Source organism: Moschus berezovskii, chromosome 21 (assembly GCF_049115385.1).
Source record: "Moschus berezovskii isolate FMDL1 chromosome 21, NW_MosBer_1.0, whole genome shotgun sequence".
Taxonomy (NCBI): domain Eukaryota; kingdom Metazoa; phylum Chordata; class Mammalia; order Artiodactyla; family Moschidae; genus Moschus; species Moschus berezovskii.
This window is the reverse complement of record NC_142480.1, coordinates 9279546-9298684: the sequence shown is the minus strand read 5'-3', so window position 1 is coordinate 9298684 and position 19139 is coordinate 9279546. Positions and strand designations below refer to the sequence as shown.

Below are 19139 nucleotides of genomic sequence, written 5' to 3'. Positions count from 1 at the left end.
TGGTCTCAAAGAAGTAAATTGCTGAATAAGTGACAAGTCTTGTTTATATAGGATTCTTGGCATTAAATTCCCTGTATCTGGTGATAAACATAGCTCTAACCTTCCTACTATAGGACGGGTACCTTCACAAGGAAGATTTATCTCTTGCTTTCGGGACACTAAGGAAGGTCAGGGTGTCCTTTGGTACTGGCTGTTTCTCAAGTACCTACAATTCAAAATAATCAATGCTGCAAAACGGCATATTTGGGGGGAGGAGCATATTCTGCTCCTCTTCCTCAGTTTGGGGAGAAAGTCACTCCCTCTCCCATCAAAACTCAAACTGGGCTCCAGGTGCCGCTCGGAGACCCTCTGCACCCGTGCCGACATGGCGCTGCGCGCGGTGCGGAGCGTGCGGGCCTGTCGGCAGCCTGCGCGCCGTCTCGGCCCCCAGCGCGCGCTGCTCGCCGCCGCCCTGGGGACCGCGGGCGGGTGCCCCGTCAGGGCGCTGCGCACCGGCCCTGCTCTGCTGTCGGTGCGGAAATTCACAGAAAAACACGAATGGGTAAAAACAGAAAACGGTGTTGAAACAGTGGGAATCAGCAATTTTGCACAGGAAGCTTTGGGAGATGTTGTTTACTGTAGTCTGCCTGAAGTTGGGACAAAGTTGAACAAACAAGAGGAGTTTGGTGCTTTGGAAAGTGTGAAAGCTGCTGGTGAACTCTATTCTCCTCTATCAGGAGAAGTCACTGAAATTAATAAAGCTCTAGCAGAAAATCCCAGGGACAGCAGAGCCTGGTCGGCTGCCATCTATGGGGTCGCACAGAGTCGGACACGACTGAAGCGACTTAGCAGCAGCAGCAGAAAATCCAGGACTTGTCAACAAGTCTTGTTATGAAGATGGTTGGCTGATCAAGATGACATTCAGCAACCCTTCAGAACTAGATGAACTAATGAGTGAAGAAGCTTATGAGAAATACATAAAATCTATTGAGGAGTGAAAATGGAACCCCTAAATAAACTACTTTGAAACAACTTAATCTAGCATAGTTGTCTTAAATTAGTGGTGGATAGATATTTAAAAGAAACTACTTGTAACAATGTTTCCTGAAGAAAATACCCCGTAACTTTCTAATGACTTCAGATAAACGCTGTGCATCTTTCCCACAGCATCCTGTGATTTTTAGGCTAGGCTCCAGTTATGATATTCAGAATCCCTGAAATTATCTCTGGTAAAACTAATTACAAAAATTATGCAATTCAAGGATAACATGGTTATCTTATACCTTATATGACACTGTAACTTGCTTACAGCTATCTTTGGCTTTGGGTCAAAATGATCTTCCCACTAGAAATAACTGCTAGTGGAGAAAAGTTTGTTAGTTATATAGTGTCCAATGAAGAATATTACTATCTTAATTTTGCAATATACTGTGTTTGCTGGTGCTATTTTTATACAGTGAAGCAACAGCTTTGCAGGAGAATAAACAATTTAATAATAAAATATTCAACTTTTTAATCATGAAAAAAAAAAAAAACTCAAACTGTGCTGCATGGGTATCTCTTGCTTGTCTTTACAGCTTTTGGATAAATAAGCCCCAAACCAACTTGGCTTCCATATTAAACTACTGAGGTGTGCCAACTAATTAATGTCACTGAAAACAAACAGAAGCCTGTAGGACCTCCTGGTACAAAGGACCCTCTATGCCATCTCTTCTCTTTTTGCAGATAAAGGCTTTAGTCTCCTAGGCCTTCTCTGAGTTCCAAAGAGCAGAGTGAAGCAGTTGCTAATTAGGGAGGTGAGAGAACGCAGGAACAAGGGAAAGTAGTCAAGAAACAAGAGTTCAGCAACAAAACAGAGGCTCTGAGTTGCTCCTCAAGGGATACACTTAACGTATGACGTGTACCCTTGAATTGTTCTGCAGAACCTAAGCCCCTTACCCCTATCAGTCCAGGTGGAGGATTGTAACTGCACGCCAAATACAGGCACATAGAAACAAAACCTCCATCAAACCAGAAGGCTGATGATCAAGATTCCTGAAACATCACCCTGTTACCTCATCACCCACCAAGCAGAGGAAAGTCATGCACCCTGCAGCCCTCACCCCCAACTGTTGCCTTTAAAAGCCCTTCCCTAAAAGTCTTGGGGGAGTTCAGGTCTTTGGAACACTAGCTGCCCATACTCCTGGCTTGGCCCTACAATCAAAGCGGTACTTCCCTTCACCACAACGCAGTGTCAGTGTGTCAGCTTTGCTGCGTAGCAGGCAGGGAGTGGACCTCAGTTTGGTTTAGTAACAGTTAGAACCTCTGATCTATAGCCAGTTGGCCACAAGCACAGGAGATAGCCTGGACTTGCAGCTGCTGTGTAAATCGGTGGAGGGTGGTGGTGGTAGAATTAGAGTGGGGCCTTTACCACGTGGGATCTGATGCTATCTCCAAGGCCAGGACTGAGTTGTAATGGAGGACACTGTTGCCAGCCAAAATCTTGGCTTTCTCTGCCACTGAAGTTGAATGAAAAATACAGAGTTTGGGGGAAATAGAAAGGTGGCTTTAATTCTCAGCTGACGGAGAGGGGCAAATAGTAAGCTCATGCCTCAGGAACTGTGCACCCCCTCCATGAGGAGTCTAGGGACTTATATACAATGAGGGCTCACAGTCAGGAGTTGGTGATGAGCAACCCAGGTGTTAGGATCTTGGTTTCCTTTTCTTGCATTGTTTCAAAGACAGTCACAAGCTGGCATCAGTAACCCAGTAATTGAGTCTGGCAGTTTGGTGGCTTTGCAGCCTACTTTCTGATATGTAACTTCAAGGGGAAGGGTGTTATAAGGGTAAACACCAGATGCAGGACGTATCTCACAGAGAGTCCAAGGAAAATAGGTGCAAAGTGTAGCTCCTGCAGAGTTAGGGGGCAGAAAAGCAAGCTTAGTTACAGACATGCAGAGTTGGTAGCAGTTAAAACAAAACAAAAACTAGGAATCCACAGGCTTGCTCACTGTTCTCTTTATCTTCTCTGTTCTCAGGAAAGGGAAAGAGAAAACTCATTCCTCTTTTTTTCCTTTCCACTGCAACACACCCAACTGGTGTCAGAGACTTGTGTGGTGGTGTGGAGAGAAAAACTCACACATTGGAATTCTAAAATTATATATATATATAATATGTATATATACTCAATTATTGCCCAGCCCTACCACATAGCAGGGCTCAATGAGTTTGCTAAAAGAAAAAATTGAAAAGATAGAATAAGGCAGCCCACAGTTGCATGTCAAGGCAGAGAGTCAAAGCCTGATGTTGAACAGATGCCAGAGAAGGGAGCAGACAGGCTGGGCAGCTGCCCAGGGCTCCTCCCATCTGTCCACAAGGGCTCCCTGCTTACCTGGGCTTTATGCTGGGCTTCTGTTTTCTTTTTATCTTATAAATCTTTTTATCTTATGAATAAACATAAAAGTAAAGTGAGTTATATAATGACCTCTCCATCACAAGCTTCAATAATTGTCCACATCAAGCTCATCTAATTTCATCCTTGTCTCTTTTCCCAGAGTATTTTAAAGCAAATCCCAGGTATCATATTATTTCATCCATAAATACTTTTTTGTATCACCAACAGATAAGGCCTTTAAAAATATATAACCAAAAATTATTGTCATATGTAATAAAACTAAAAGTAATTCCTAAGCATAGCCATTAATACATAGCCAAGGTCCAGATACCTCCAAGTGTCTCACTATTGTTCCAATCGGGATCCAAATACAGTTGACACATTGCATTTGGTTGATGTGTCTCTTAAACTTCTTTGAATCTATACCAATCCCTTTCTCCCCTTTCCTCTCTGGGAAAATCAGGCCATTTGTGCAATAGAATTTCCCGCCTCCTGGTAATCTCATTTAATGGTTCCTCTAATCTTTGGAATTCCCGTGAGCTGGACCTTTAGTCTGGACGCATGATTATATTCAGGTTGAATGATTTTTGCAGAAAGAGTTCACAAGTGGTCCTGGGCATTTCCTATTGCATCACTTACCAGAAACACAGAAGGTGAGTAGCATTGTGTCTCCCCATATGAAATCCCTCATTAACCTGGATGCTTTTAACATCCAGTGGTGGCTCTTAACTAGGTCGTGGGAGGTTGCAAATTTCCAGCTGAACTTGTAAAAGACAGGATTGCCTTGAGCTGAGTTTTTGTGCCCCATTTATATGTAAGGTGGGCTTCCCTTGTGGCTCAGCTGGTAAAAAAGCTGCCCACAATGCAGGAGACCTGGGTTTGATCCCTGGGTGGGGAAGATTCCTTGGAGAAGGGAAAGGCTACCCATTCCAGTATCCTAGCCTGGAGAATTCCACGGACTGTATAGTCCCTGGGGTCACAAATAGTCGGACACGACTGAGTGACTTTCACTATATGTAAGGTTAGACATTGGTGTCTCACTGTCTGAATATAGCCTGCAGATGTATTGCATTTAAAATTAATGCTGTTTTTTAAACAGTTGAATGAATATTTTTTTAAAATAATTCTATTTATTTGGCTGTGCTGGGTCCTCATTGCTGCAAACGCTTTTTTCTAGTTGTGGTGAGCCGGGGTTATTCTCTAGTTCAAGTATGTGGGCTTCTCATTGCGATGGTTTCTCTTGCTGCTGAGCACAGGCTCTAGAGCATGTGGGCTTCAGTAGTGCAGGGCAGGAGCTCCCTAGTTATGGTTTCTGCCCTCTAAAGCACAGGTTCAATAGCCATGGTACACAGGCTTAGTTGTTCCAGAGTATGTGGGATCTTCCCAGATCAGGGATTGAACCTGTGTCTCCTGCACCAGCAGACAGATTTTCCACCACTGAGCCACAAGGGAAGCCCTGAACCAATATTTTAATGTGGGTGTGTTGTTCTGGGTTAGCCCTTCCACAGGGTGACAGTCTACGGCATCCGACGAGTGGCCAACACTTTAGATGCTATTCTGCTGGCTCTGCATGTCCCTGCCATACCCTCCTGTGTCCCAGAAGCTGAGATTATGCTCAGTTGTATCCGCTTGCTGTGTTGTTTTCCTTATGATAGACAAATCGTTCTCTAAGGCCTCCATCAAAAGTTGTAAGCCAAAAGGTATACCAGAAGGGAAGCTAATTTCAAGGAAACTAGCAAAGAGAACATTTTCTTGTGAAAATGACTCTTTTTTAAAAATGCAGTCAAATTAAAATGTTCCTATGTTTAAAAAGTATAATTTGAGATGCTGTTGGGTTATTATTAATACTAATTTGTTCATTAATCTCTAGGCCATTGAGTGTGCATCTCTGTTTACCCTTTATCCTATCTCAGTAAGATCATCCATTCCCGGGACTTCAGCTACCACCTTGTTATGGACTGAATTGGGCTCCCCTCAAAATTCAGGTTGGAGAAGGCAATGACACCCCACTCTAGTACTCTTGCCTGGGAAATCCCATGGACGGAGGGGCCTTGTGGGCTGCAGTCCATGAGGTCGTGAAGAGTCGGACACGACTGAGCGACTTCACTTTCACTTTTCACTTTCATGCATTGGAGAAGGAAATGGCAACCCACTCCAGTGTTCCTGCCTGGAGAATCCCAGGGACGGCGGAGCCTGGTGGGCTGCCGTCTATGGGGTCGCACAGAATCGGACACGACTGATGCGACTTAGCAGCAGCAGCAGCAGCAAATTCAGGTTGAAGCCATAACACCCTAGTGCGGAATTTGACTGTATTTGGAGATAGAACCATTAAAGAGGCAATTACATTAAAATGAGGTCATATGTGTGGGCCCTAATCCAGCATGACTGGTGTCCTTATAGGGAGAGGTGATCCGGACACAGAGAGACACCAAGTGATGCTGAAAACTCGGCTCTGTGCACTGGCCCTGAACTGAATCTTGGAGACAGAGTTTGGGGTGAAGGAAAAACAGAACAGCTTTATTGTTTTGACAGGCAAAGGGGAATACAGCAGGCTTGTGCCCCTCAACACTGAGTGTCCCAAAGCAGGGGAATTTGGTGAGGGGTTTTATAGCAATGGTTCAAGGGCAAGGTTGCTGATAAGGATCAGGGTGTGTGGAGGGCCTGCATCCTTTCTTCTGGCTTCAGGTGGTCTCCTGGTGAACTTGTCAAAGTTATCAAACTGTGACCTTCTCTGGAAGGAAGTAATGCTTCAAGTCAGTCCACAACAAGGTGGTATGGATGGATGGGATGGATGATCTTACTGAGATATGATAAAGGGTAAGCAAGGTGCACACTCAATGGCCTAGAGATTAATGAACAAATTAGTATTAATAATAACCCAATAGCATCTCAAACATCTTCCATTTGGTGGGGGTTTCTGCTCCTCCCTTGTCTCTGCCTCCCCTCCCTTTCCTGATCAACAAAGGTTTGAACTCGCCCTTTGGAACTCAAGGAAGGTCATGGAGGCTAGAGTCTATTCCCTGCAAATAAGAAATGGGAGACACAGAAAAGCTTCCATGTCTAGGAGCCCCACATGATCCTGCTTGGTTTCACAAGAGTTTGTGTTCATAGAGAGAAAAAATGAAGAAGCAGCAAGACAGTGGAGGTCTGCAAACCAGAGAGAGAGATCTCAAAGGAAACCAACACTGATGGCACCTTGATCTCAGACTCCCAACCTTCAGGACTGTGATCGAACAAATTTCTGTTGTTTAGGTCACCCAGTCTATGATAGTACATTACAGCAGCCTTAGCAAACCTATACAGATTTCTATGTTGAAGATCCCAAACACATGTCCCCAGCTCACACGACTGCCCGAAGTGGAGACTGGAATATCCAATAGCCTGCCTTGTCAGTTCAGTTCAGTTCAGTTGCTCAGTCGTGTCTGACTCTCCGCGACCCCATGAATCACAGCACGCCAGGCCTCCCTGTCCATCACCAACTCCCGGAGTTCACTCAAACTCATGCCCACAGAGTCGGTGATGCCATCCAGCCATCTCATTCTCTGTCATCCCCTTCTCCTCCCGCCCCCAACCTTTCCCAGCATCAGAGTCTTTTCCAGTGAGTCAACTCTTCGCATGAGGTGGCCAAAGTATTGGAGTTTCAGCTTTAGCATCAGTCCCTCCAATGAACACCCAGGACTGATCTCCTTTAGAATGGACTGGTGGATCTCCTTGCAGTACAAGGGACTCTCAAGAGTCTTCTCCAACACCACAGTTCAAAAGCATCAATTCTTCGGCGATCAGCTTTCTTCACAGTCCAACTCTCACATCCATACATGACCACGGGAAAAACCATAGCCTTAACTAGACGTACCTTGGCTGGCAAAGTAATGTCTCTGCTTTTTAGTATATTATCAAGGTTGGTCATAACTTTCCTTCCAAGGAGTAAGCGTCTTTTAGTTTCATGGCTGCAATCAGCATCTGCAGTGATTTTGGAGCCCCAAAAAATAAAGTCTGACACTGTTTCCACTGTTTTTCCATCTATTTCCCATGAAGTGATGGGACCAGATGACATGATCTTTGTTTTCTGAATGTTGAGCTTCAAACCAACCTTTTCACTCTCCTCTTTCACTTTCATCAAGAGGCTTTTGAGTTCCTCTTCACTTTCTGCCATAAGGGTAGTGTCATCTGCATATCTGAGGTTATTGATATTTCTCCCGGCAATCTTGATTCCAGCTTGTGCTTCTTCCAGCCCAGCATTCCTCATGATGTACTCTGCATATAACTTAAATAAGCAAGGTGACAATATACAGCCTTGACGTACTCCCTTTCCTATTTGGAACCAGTCTGTTGTTCCATGTCCAGTTCTGACTGTTGCTTCCTGACCTGCATACAGGTTTCTCAAGAGGCAGGTCAGGTGGTCTGGTATTCCCATCTCTTTCAGAATGTTCCACAGTTTATTGTGATCCACACAGTCAAAGGCTTTAGCATAGTCAATGAAGCAGAAATAGATGTTTTCTGGAACTCTCTTGCTTTCTCCATGATCCAGTGGATGTTGGCAATTTGATCTCTGGTGCCTCTGCCTTTTCTAAAATCTGCTTGAACATCCGGGAGTTCATGGTTCACATATTGCTGAAGCCTGGCTTGGAGAATTTTGAGCATTTCAAAATCAGATTGATTATATTCTTTGCAGCCAAAGATGGAGAAGCTGTATACAGTTAGCAAAAACAAGACCAGGATCTGACTGTGGCTCAGATCATGAACTCCTTATTGCCAAATTCAGACTTAAATTGAAGAAAGTAGGGAAAACCACCATACCATTCAGATATGACCTAAATCGAATCCCTTATGATTATACAGTAGAAGTGAGAAATAGATTTAAGGGACTAGATCTGATAGATAGAGTGCCTGATGAACTCTGGACAGAGGTTCATGACATTGTACAGGAGACAGGGACCAAGACCATCCCCATGGAAAAGAAATGCAGAAGAGCGAAATGGCTGTCTGAGGAGGCCTTACAAATAGCTGTGAAAAGAAGAGAGGCGAAAAGCAAAGGAGAAAAGGAAAGATATAAGCATCTGAATGCAGAGTTCCAAAGAATAGCAAGGAGAGATAAGAAAGCCTTCCTCAGTGATCAATGCAAAGAAATAGAGGAAAACAACAGAATAGGAAAAACAAGAGATCTCTTCAAGAAAATTAGAGATTCCAAGGGAACATTTCATGCAAAGATGGGCTCGATAAAGGACAGAAATGGTATGGACCTAACAGAAGCAGAAGATATTAAGAAGAGGTGGCAAGAATACACAGAAGAACTGTACAAAAATGATCTTCACGACCAAGATAGTCACAATAACATGATCACTGACCTAGAGCCAGACATCTTGGAATGTGAAGTCAAGTGGGCCTTAGAAAGCATCACTACGAACAAAGCTAGTGGAGGTGATGGAATTCCAGTTGAGCTATTTCAAATTTTGAAAGATGATGCTGTAAAAGTGCTGCACACAATATGCCAGCAAATTTGGAAAACTCAGCAGTGGCCACAGGACTGGAGAAGGTCAGTCTTCATTCCAATCCCAAAGAAAGGCAATGCCAAAGAATGCTCAAACTACCACACAATTGCACTCATCTCACACTCTAGTAAAGCCTGCCTTGTAGATATAGGCAAAAGTCTCACAGATTGGAGCCAAGGAGCAGAAGCAGAAATTAACTATGGTAGAAGGATACAGGTGTAGCTAGATTAGAGAGTCAAGAGAAAGACATCTGGACAAGCAGTGAGATTACAAAGTGCCAAGAAGCCGTACGTTTTCTGGAGGCCACCAAAGACTTCAAATGAAGTGCCATTTGTGTGACTGAATGAATTGGATCCTGCTGTTCACTGCTTACAAAATCAATACTCACAGATGTTGACAGAAAGGAAAGGTACTTTAATTAGAATGCTGTCAATCTGGGGAGATGGTGAACTCAAATCCCCCCTAAACTGCCTCCAAAGATTCTGTTTGGCCAGGAAAGTTTTAAAGGAAAGTAATCTCAGTTAATCATTGAGATAGGGAGTCATCATCATTACCGCTCCTACTATGTGCAGGCTTCTATGAGGCTCATTGACTGCCTGTTGACAATCTTCCTCTCGATGCTATCTTGTTCACACAGTTTGCTCAGTTTTTTCATGAGATTACTTAAAGGGAAGCTAGGGAAGAGATCTGGTCATCTCTTAATTCTTATTCTTCATTTCTATTTTGATTTATAGAAAGAACCGACAAGTTAGGCAAGGTATTGTATGATTAAAAGATTTGTAAGATGTGTTTGGGCAGGAGATCAATAGAGCATGGAGGTGTCTGGTTTAAAAGTTAGTTACAATATAGCGTTGCTATGTACATGGAACAACAGACTGGTTCCAAATAGGAAAAAGAGTACGTCAAGGTTGTATATTGTCACCTTGCTTATTTAACTTATATGCAGAGGACATCATGAGGAACGCTGGGCTGGAAGAGGCACAAGCTGGAATCAAGATTGCCGGGAGAAATATCAATAACTTCAGATATGCAGATGACACCACCCTTATGGCAGAAAGTAAAGAGGAACTAAAAAGCCGCTTGATGAAAGTAAAAGAGGAGAGTGAAAAGGTTGGCTTGAAGCTCAACATTCAGAAAACAAGGATCATGGCATCTGGTCCCATCACTTCATGGGAAATAAATGGGGAAACAGTGGAAACAGTGTCAGACTTTATTTTTTGGGGCTCCAAAATCACTGCAGATGCTGATTGCAGCCATGAAATTAAAAGACGCTTACTCCTTGGAAGGAAAGTTATGACCATCCTAGATAGCATATTAGAAAGCAGAGACATTACTTTGCCAGCCAAGGTCCGTCTAGTCAAGGCTATGGTTTTTCCTGTGGTCATGTATGGATGTGAGAGTTGGACTGTGAAGAAAGCTGATCGCCGAAGAATTGATGCTTTTGAACTGTGGTGCTGGAGAAGACTCTTGAGAGTCCCTTGGACTGCAAGGAGATCCAACCAGTCCATTCTAAAGGAGATCAGTCCCGGGTGTTCATTGGAAGGACTGATGCTAAAGCTGAAACTCCAATACTTTGGCCACCTCATGTGATGAGTTGACTCACTGGAAAAGAGTCTGAAGCTGGGAGGGATTGGGGGTGGGAGGAGAAGGGGACGACAGAGAATGAGATGGCTGATGGCATCACCGACTCGATGGACATGAGTTTGAGTGAACTCCGGGAGTTGGTGATGAACAGGGAGGCCTGGCGTCCTGTCATTCAGGAAGAGTCGGACACGACTGAGCAACTGAACTGAACTGAACTGAAAGTTATAAGAAAGGGGCTTTTGGCTGAGGGCGATTTCCAGCAAAGAGCTGCTTATATTTTGGAAAGATAAATCATGTAACTGTTACCTTTCCTTATTAGGAGCTGTGACAAGCTTTCAAAGAACTTTTTGTTGTGTTTTAGTCCTCAGTCCTGCCAACCAAACATAGTACCCTACAATAAACATTTCTTGATTTAAACTGACTGAAGTCATCCCACATGGAAACAAAAGGGCAGACTTGAATTAGAGGGTTTGCCAAATTATGCAAACAAACACCATTTCCTGTGCTAACTGCCCCAGGGGAAAAGGGCTTGGGTTTGGGCCCAAGTTAGGGTGGGGTGTGGCATACAAACCTTCAGGAAGAATGAGTTCTACCTGGCTCAGGTTAAGCATTGGGCCCTCGGTGGAGATGGGGGAGTTCATGCTTGAACATCACTCCCAGATGGGTAGCAACGAGAGAAGAAAATATAAGAAAGAGACACCTAAAGAAGACATAATGAGACGCAAATAAAGAGAAGCACCTTTTTGCTAGAAAGAGAACAAGACATGCAAAGCAGTGAACGACATTCATTGCAATAAAAAGAGGCTTGCTGCTGCTGCTACTAAGTCACTTCAGTCGTGTCCGACTCTGTGCAACCTCATAGACGGCAGCCCACTGGGCTCCCCCATCCCTGGGATTCTCCAGGCAAGAACACTGGAGTGGGTTGCCATTTTCTTCTCCAATGCATGCAAGTGAAAAGTGAAGTCGCTTAGTCGTGTCCGACTCTTTGCGACCCCATGGACTGCAGCCTACCAGGCTCCTCCATCCATGGGATTTTCCAGGCAAGAGTACTGGAGTGGGGTGCCATTGGCTTCTCCAAAAAGAGGCTTAGAGCTAGTTAAAGCTCACAAGTAAAAGCCAGGGCTTGGGGTTGAAAGTGGTGGGATGAGAGAACAGATCAGGAGGGCTCAATTCAGAAGGAGTTGGGGGGAAAATGGCCCATTGCTTGTGACTATAGCTTTATCACAACTTTTACCTCACTACCTTTGTAATTGGATTGTGGTATCCTTGGTATCAACAAGAGGCAAGAGCTCAAAAACCCAACATAGATCCAGGTTTTACTCTGACAGTCCATGGACCAGGTGGAAGCAACAGAATAATAATTTAAAAAAAAAAAGCACACATAGATTAGGAGAGTGAGAAGCATAAAAGATGCAAATCCAAAAAACACTCAAATTTACTTTGAGTTTGTAAACCAAATATCAGAAATACATGAAAAAAAAGTAATGCTATGCAAAGAAGTCAACACGCTGAGCCAAAACCTCTTCATTCTAGATGAAAAAAGTTTTATGAAACACCACATATGATAAGACCATAAAATAAATTTGTTTAGAATGGTCATAGAGTTAAAGAAAAGTATATTTTCTAAGAGAGGATATAACAGAAGCAGGCAGAAATTAAACAAGGCGGATATTGTTAACTGAAAAAATATGCCCAGTCTAGAAGTGGGGACTTGTGTTTCGTTCAGTAAACGAAACTGAGGACTTGCGTTCGGGACACGGTATCTCAGATAATTCTGAGAGACTGTTTCAGAGGCAAGGGAGGGAATCAGGGTATATAGGAGGTTTTTTTTTTTTTTTTTTTGCAACAAAAGACCAGGTTGTCAGAACATCAAAATATTATCATTAATAAAAGAAATCCAGATAGCTCAAGTTAAGGGATTTAGCACTTTTTCTTTGTATGGGAAGAGGCAAGAGTCTGGGTTCACTGAAATAATTCCTTTGATTTACACCTCAGCTATCTGGGGACAGTATCCTGTGTTTTCTCATCCTGAGTTTCCTCAAGGCTCACTGTCTGGGTAACAGCAATGTGAAGACTTGATGACTGCAGCATCCTCTGTTTACTGATATTGCAGGTATTATTTTAGTTCATAATGTGAAAAAGAAAAAATGAAATCTTAGTGTCTGCTATGTCCAAACTTAAAGTCTCAAAAAGCATAGCAAAAGGGGGAAAAGCTGTTCATTTCCACTAGAAATCAATATAAAATGGACAAAACTTGAAAAAATGATAACAACTCAATATTAATAAAGTGGTGACATTAAGAGTGTTCCAGAAAACAATCCATAAAATATATATAAAACAATATATAAAATATATATAAAAATATATAAAGAGCTGTGAAGCTGTTCATAATTTTGACTCAAAAATTTCACATTGAAGAATTTTTTCCGTAGACATAACCAAACAAAAGCCAAAGGCTACATGAACAAAGATTTTTTGCTATCTACCAGAGGCCGACTCCTGAAAGTCCCGATGTGCATTATGAGATGAATCTTTAAAACATGGTACATCAAACAAGTGAAAGAAGATATAATCATCAAACAATTATGATGACCACATGAAGATGTTTTTACTTACTTATGAGAAGAAAAGTTAAAATTTAAAAGCTTATTTTGCTTTCTGGCCACAATGGAATAACTCCACCAACCCCATAATCAACCATAGGACTGAACAGATTATCTGAAGCAACTGCTTCTCAGCATTTGTCCTCAAACAGTGTGAGAATGCTGGTTCTGAAAGAAGAGAACTTCCAGGATGGGCCTTTTTATAATAACAGTTTCTACAAGGGGACATTTTCCCAACTGTCACAGCAAGTTGGAGACTAAACAATCCACGTAGTCCCTCTGATCTGAGGAAACAAAAGTCAGCCTTCAGAGAAGCTGAAGTGGTTGGAATCTGTGGGACAGAGCATAATGGAGGAGCAGACTGTGCAGAGGGGTGGGTTTAAAGCCTGTATGTGGGGTCTTCATGAAACAGGAGGGAAGCGGGCAGGGCACAACCTCTTGAAGAATGACATAGCCTTTGAGGATATGACAGAAATGTGTCACAACCAACTACGTCTAAGCTGGCATAAGATTCGACTTCCAGGGGACCTTGAGCCACATTCTCTGCTTATTGCAACACATTAGCATCTAAATGATACACCTATCGGTACCTAGGCAGTCCCAAGGCTGCATAGAAGGTCAAAAAGTGGGCGGGGCCTAAGTTTTGGAAATTTCTGCCCCTTCCCCCAAATAGCCCCTTCCTCCTAATCCTCCCACTCATTAGCCTATGAAACGAACCCATAAAACTAGCCATCCCACGTTTCAGGACCTCTCACCTTCTGAGATGGCCCACACTCTGTGGAGTAGGTTTCTTCCAGGGCCATTCTCATGTTTTGAGATAGACTGCATTGTGCCTATGAAATGTTTCAGGTCAGGTCAGTTGAGTCGCTCAGTCGTGTCCGACTCTTTGTGACCCCATGGACTGCAGCATGCCAGGCTTCCCTGTCCATCCAACTTCCGGAGCTTACTCGAGCTCATGTCCATTGAATCGGTGATGCCATCCAACCATCTCATCCTCTGTCTTCCCCTTCTCCTCCCGCTTTCAATCATTCCCAGCATCAGGGTCTTTTCAAATGAGTCAGTTCTTCACATCAGGTGGCCAAAGTATTGTCTTTAAATAAATTCATTTCTCATCTATCACTTTGTATCTTACCGAATTATTTCTGTGATCAGACACAAAGAACCTGAGCTTTATTAATTTCTGAGACTAGGTATCTGATCTCAATTAAAAAACAATTGGTTCAAGTCCCACTCGTGTTTTGACTGGGTTTGAGTCCCAGCCTATAGATTTAGGTACCAGTCAGGGTTGAACAGTTTCACTCACAAGTCCTCTGATGAGTTTTGGCTGCGTATGTACAGGCTGAGACTACCCAGTTTTTCCAGGTAGCAGCTGCTGTGGCGTTGAGAGCAGAATTAAGATACCCCAGGTGAGTGGTGCTTGGAGATCTTAGCGTTTCATCCGGCCAAAAGTGTTAGTCACTCAGTTATATCCAACTCTTTGTGACCCCATAAACTGTAGCTCACCAGGCTCCTCTGTCCATGGAATTCTCCTGGCAAGAATACTGGAGTGGGTTACCATTCCCTTCTCCGGGGATCTTCCCAACCCAGGGATGGAACCCAGTCTCCAGGCAGAATTGCAGGCAGATTTATTACAGTCTGAGCCACAGTACTGCCTCAGATGCCACAAACATTTAGAGAAAATTGAGATATATTGTGAAAAATTTAGGGCCAATATATTCAATAACTCAAAGCACCCAGTTTACCAATACTGATTCATGAAGAAATAGATCATCTAAGGACATTATGTTTCTATTAAAGAAGTTGAATTAGTTATAAAACACACACACACACAAATTCTGGGTTCAAATGGCTTCAGTAGTGAATTATATTAAATGCTTCAAAAAGAAATAATACCAGTTTGCACTAGTTTTTTCATAAAATAGAGCAAGAGGAAACTTTTTTTCACTTGTTTTATAAGGTTAGCATTACCTTGATTCCAAAATAAGCAAAGATATTTCCAGAAAAGTACAAATCAATTTTATTCAAGAATATGATGCAAAAATCTTTCAAAAAATTAACAGATCAAATTAACAATATGAGTAAAAAAGAAAAGTATACTATATCATCATCAAAGGAGGTTTATTCTAGGGCATGAAGTTTGATTTCAAATTCAGAAAATCCATCAGTGTAGCCAGTTGGATAAAGAGCTTGACAATTTTTCAAACAGTTAAACACAGAACTACTATAAAGTCCAGCAATTCCATTTGTAGGTATCTATCCAAGGGAAATTAACACGCTTACACAAATATCCACACAAAAATATTCATAAGAGCATTATTCAGAAAAGCCAAGAACTGAAAGCAACCTAAATGCCCATCAGTGATGAATGTATCTATCTATCTATATTCATACAATGGAATATTATCCAGCAGTTAAAAGGGGGACAAACTGTTGAAACACGCTACATTATGGGTAAAAGTGAAAAACTATATGCTAAGTGAAAGAAGCCAGATGCAAGACACCATGTATTGTGTGATTCCATTTATATATGAAATGTCCAGAAAAGGCCAATGTATGTATAGAGAAAGTAGATTAGTAGTTGCCCAGGAACAAAGCGGGTAAAGGATCAACTGAAATGGGCATGAAGGGGTCTTATGAGGGGAACAAAGATGCTCTAAAACTAATTTGTGGTGATGGTCGCACCACTCAGTAAAGTTAATACAAATCAGTGAGTTGTGTACTTTAAAGAGGTGAATTCCATGTAAGTTTAAAGTTATTTGTAACTTAAGCTTATTTTTTAAAAAATCAATCAATATAATTCAGATCAATAGAATGGGGAGGAAAAGCAAGTGATCATCTTAATAGATACAAAGGATACTTATGTGGTGTTGGAAATGCATTTATTTTGACTGACATGGTATAGGGTGTATGCAATTGTTGAATCCCTCCAACTGTACATTTGTGGTATGTAAATTATACTCTGATAGGTTGATTAAAAATAGATTTTATTTGTGAGACTCTTGTTTCCTTAAGGACCCAAACTAGCAGGCATTTTACAAAATGAATGTCTTGGAGTCAATTATAGGCAGACCTCGGAGACACTGTGAGTTTGGCTCCAGACCACTGCGATAAAATGACTATCACAATAAAAATGAGTCACATGAATTTTTGGTTTCCCAGGGCATATAAAAGTTATATTTAAACTATACTGAAGTCAATTAAGTACGAAATACTGCTTTGTCTTAAAAAAAAAAAACTATGTACATACCTTAATTTAAAAATGCATGCTTGCATGCATACTAAGTTGCTTCAGTCGTGTCTGACTCTTTGTGATCCCATGGACTCTAGTCCACCAGGCTCCTCTGCCCATGGGCTTCTCCAGGCAAGAATACTGGGGTTGGTTGCCATGCCCTCCTCCAGAAGATCTTCCCGACCCAGAGATCTAACCCACATCTCTTATGTCTCCCGCATTGGCAGGCAGGTTCTTTACCACTAGAGCCACCTGGGAAGCCCAATTTAAAAATACTTTATTGCTCAAAAATGCTAACCATCATCTGAGCCTTCAGAGAGTCAAAGGCTTCGGGCAATAGTCATAGCAAAGACCACTGACCACAGATCACCATAACAAATATAAAAATAATGACAAAGTTCGAAGTATTTTAAGAATTACCAAAATGTGACACAAAGACACGAAGTGAGCAAATGCTGTTGGAAAAATGGCACTAACAGCCTTGCTCAATACAGGTTGTCACTAACCTTCAATTTGTGAAAAAAGCAGTATCTGTGAAGCACAATAAACTGAAGTACAATAAAAAGAGATACGCCTGCTTATGAACTGCTGACAATACAAGGAGTCGCAGGGAGGCAGAAAGGAAGGCAGCAGCTAGTTCGTGACCTTGAAAGATTTTGCAAGTCCTGCTAAGGCATTTGGACTTCATCTGAGTTTTCTTTTTTTGGTTAGTGAGAGCAAAATAAGTACCAATAAAATGTAAAAATGTGGAAACTTTGTAAAAATTAAATACTTTTCTTTCAAGCATAAACTTACACGTATTAGTATTATTAAGCATTTTATCTTGTATTAGAGTATAGCCGATTAACACACCATGTTGTGAGAGTTTCAGATGAACAGCCAAGGGACTCAGCCATACGTTTACACGTATCCATTCTCCCCCAAACTCCCCTCCCATCCAGGCTGCCACATAACACTGAGCAGAATTCTGTGTGCTTCACAGTGGTCCTTGTTGGTTATCCGTTTTAAATATAGCAGCGTGCACAGTGAACTGCCTCTGACTTTAGAGGCAGAAGGATGATAGTTAAGTTTTATGAGTTCTTTTTGAAACATGACGTGTATGTTGTTGTCAGATGTTTTCAGGGAAATGTATTTACTTTATTTTCACGAGCACACGTTTTTGTAAACAGAGACAGAGCTCCAGAAGGATAGTCGTCAAGCTGTTAACCATGGTTACTTCTAGAATGAAAGACAGGAAGCATAGGTGAGGGTGGTCAAGGAGAATCTCATCTTCAGCTGTGTCCCTTTTAACATTTTTTTATTAATTTTTATTGGAAAGATAGTTGCTTTCCAATGCTGTATTAATTTCTGCTGTACGACAAAGTCAATCGACACTTAATGAGGCCATGACACACAGAGGAATGGCACTGAAAACGGAAACTTGTAGGACCTGAGCAAGAAACTGACATTGAGAACCGTGGAACATGTGCAAAGAAAAATGCACACGTTGCTGATAGCTGGATGAAGGACAAAACAGCCCACCATGGCCTCCTCATTCTTGTGGTCAAGGATATTTTCCAGCCTGACACAGAGGGGGCGGTCTCATGCACAGAGGGGGTCTCAAGGTGCCCTCCAGTAACCTTAGCCACATTATCATATCTTTATAATATCAGCAGCATTGAAGTTTTGACACGTCACCCCCACCCCCATGGGTTTTGCTCAGATGTTCACAGGAAAGAGTCAAAATGGTGCTTGCCCTAATCATATACTCCTCACTAGCAAGGATGCCCACACTCTTCTTCCCCAAATGTGTGATGTTAGCTTCTGCCCTAAATAAAATTCTTTAATGTGCTCTCCCACATGTACTGTGCTTCTAACATATGCTGTGCCTACGGTACAATCTGTCTGTTTGTGGAATTCTTTCTTTAAAGAAGATACAGACCAAGGTCCTCTTGCTGCCAAAACCAGGTTCACTTATGCCTCTCTGCTCACTAGCTGGTGGGCTAAAGACTGACGGATCTCGAATGGCCTCCACCCAAGTGGCTCATTTCTCCTCCATATGCCGTTCATCTTCCGGTCACATATGGATGTGAGAGTTGGACTGTGAGGAAAGCTGATCGCTGAAGAATTGATGCTTTTGAACTGTGGTGCTGGAGAAGACTCTTGAGAGTCCCTTGGACTGCAAGGAGATCCAACCAGTCCATTCTAAAGGAGATCAGTCCTGGGTGTTCATTGGAAGGACTGATGCTAAAGCTGAAACTCCAATACTTTGGCCACCTCATGCGACGAGTTGACTCACTGGAAAAGACTCTGATGCTGGGAAGGATTGGGGGCAGGAGAAGAAGGGGACGACAGAGAATGAGATGGCTGGATGGCATCACCGACTCGATAGACATGAGTTTGAGTGAACTCCGGGAGTTGGTGATGAACAGGGAGGCCTGGCGTGCTGTGATTCATGGGGTTGCAAAGAGTCGGACACGACTGAGCGACTGAACTGAACTGAACTGAAGATATCATATATTTTCTCACATGTCAGTTGAGCAGGGTTCCATGATGCAACAGAAGTGGACAATGCTTCTTGAGTCTAGTCTTGAAACTGGCATTCACATTCTCTTAGCCAAAGCAAATTAAAAGGTGCAGCCAGATTCAGAGGGGTGGGAAATGGATACTGAGAAAGCACAGTGTAAAGTGGGAGATGTGGGGAGAGGTGGAGGACTGTGACCGTTCTTTAATCCACCACGGTGATTAGCCTCCCTTTATACAGCAAAACAAACCAAGTTTCAGAGAAGTTAAGTAACTTTTCTGTGGTCACACAGCCAGTAAAAGAGAGAGCTGCCAGGCTCCAGTTCCAAACTTTTCCACAACAAAATGTAGGCAGTCATTTTAAGGACCTTACAGTATTT

At 42.5% G+C, this 19139-nt stretch overlaps 1 pseudogene; it reads left to right on the top strand.

The window, feature by feature from the left end:
* The first annotated feature begins 364 nt into the window (after nucleotides 1-364).
* LOC129550098 (glycine cleavage system H protein, mitochondrial-like) lies at nucleotides 365-977 on the top strand (annotated as a pseudogene).
* Nucleotides 978-19139: the final 18162 nt, after the last annotated feature.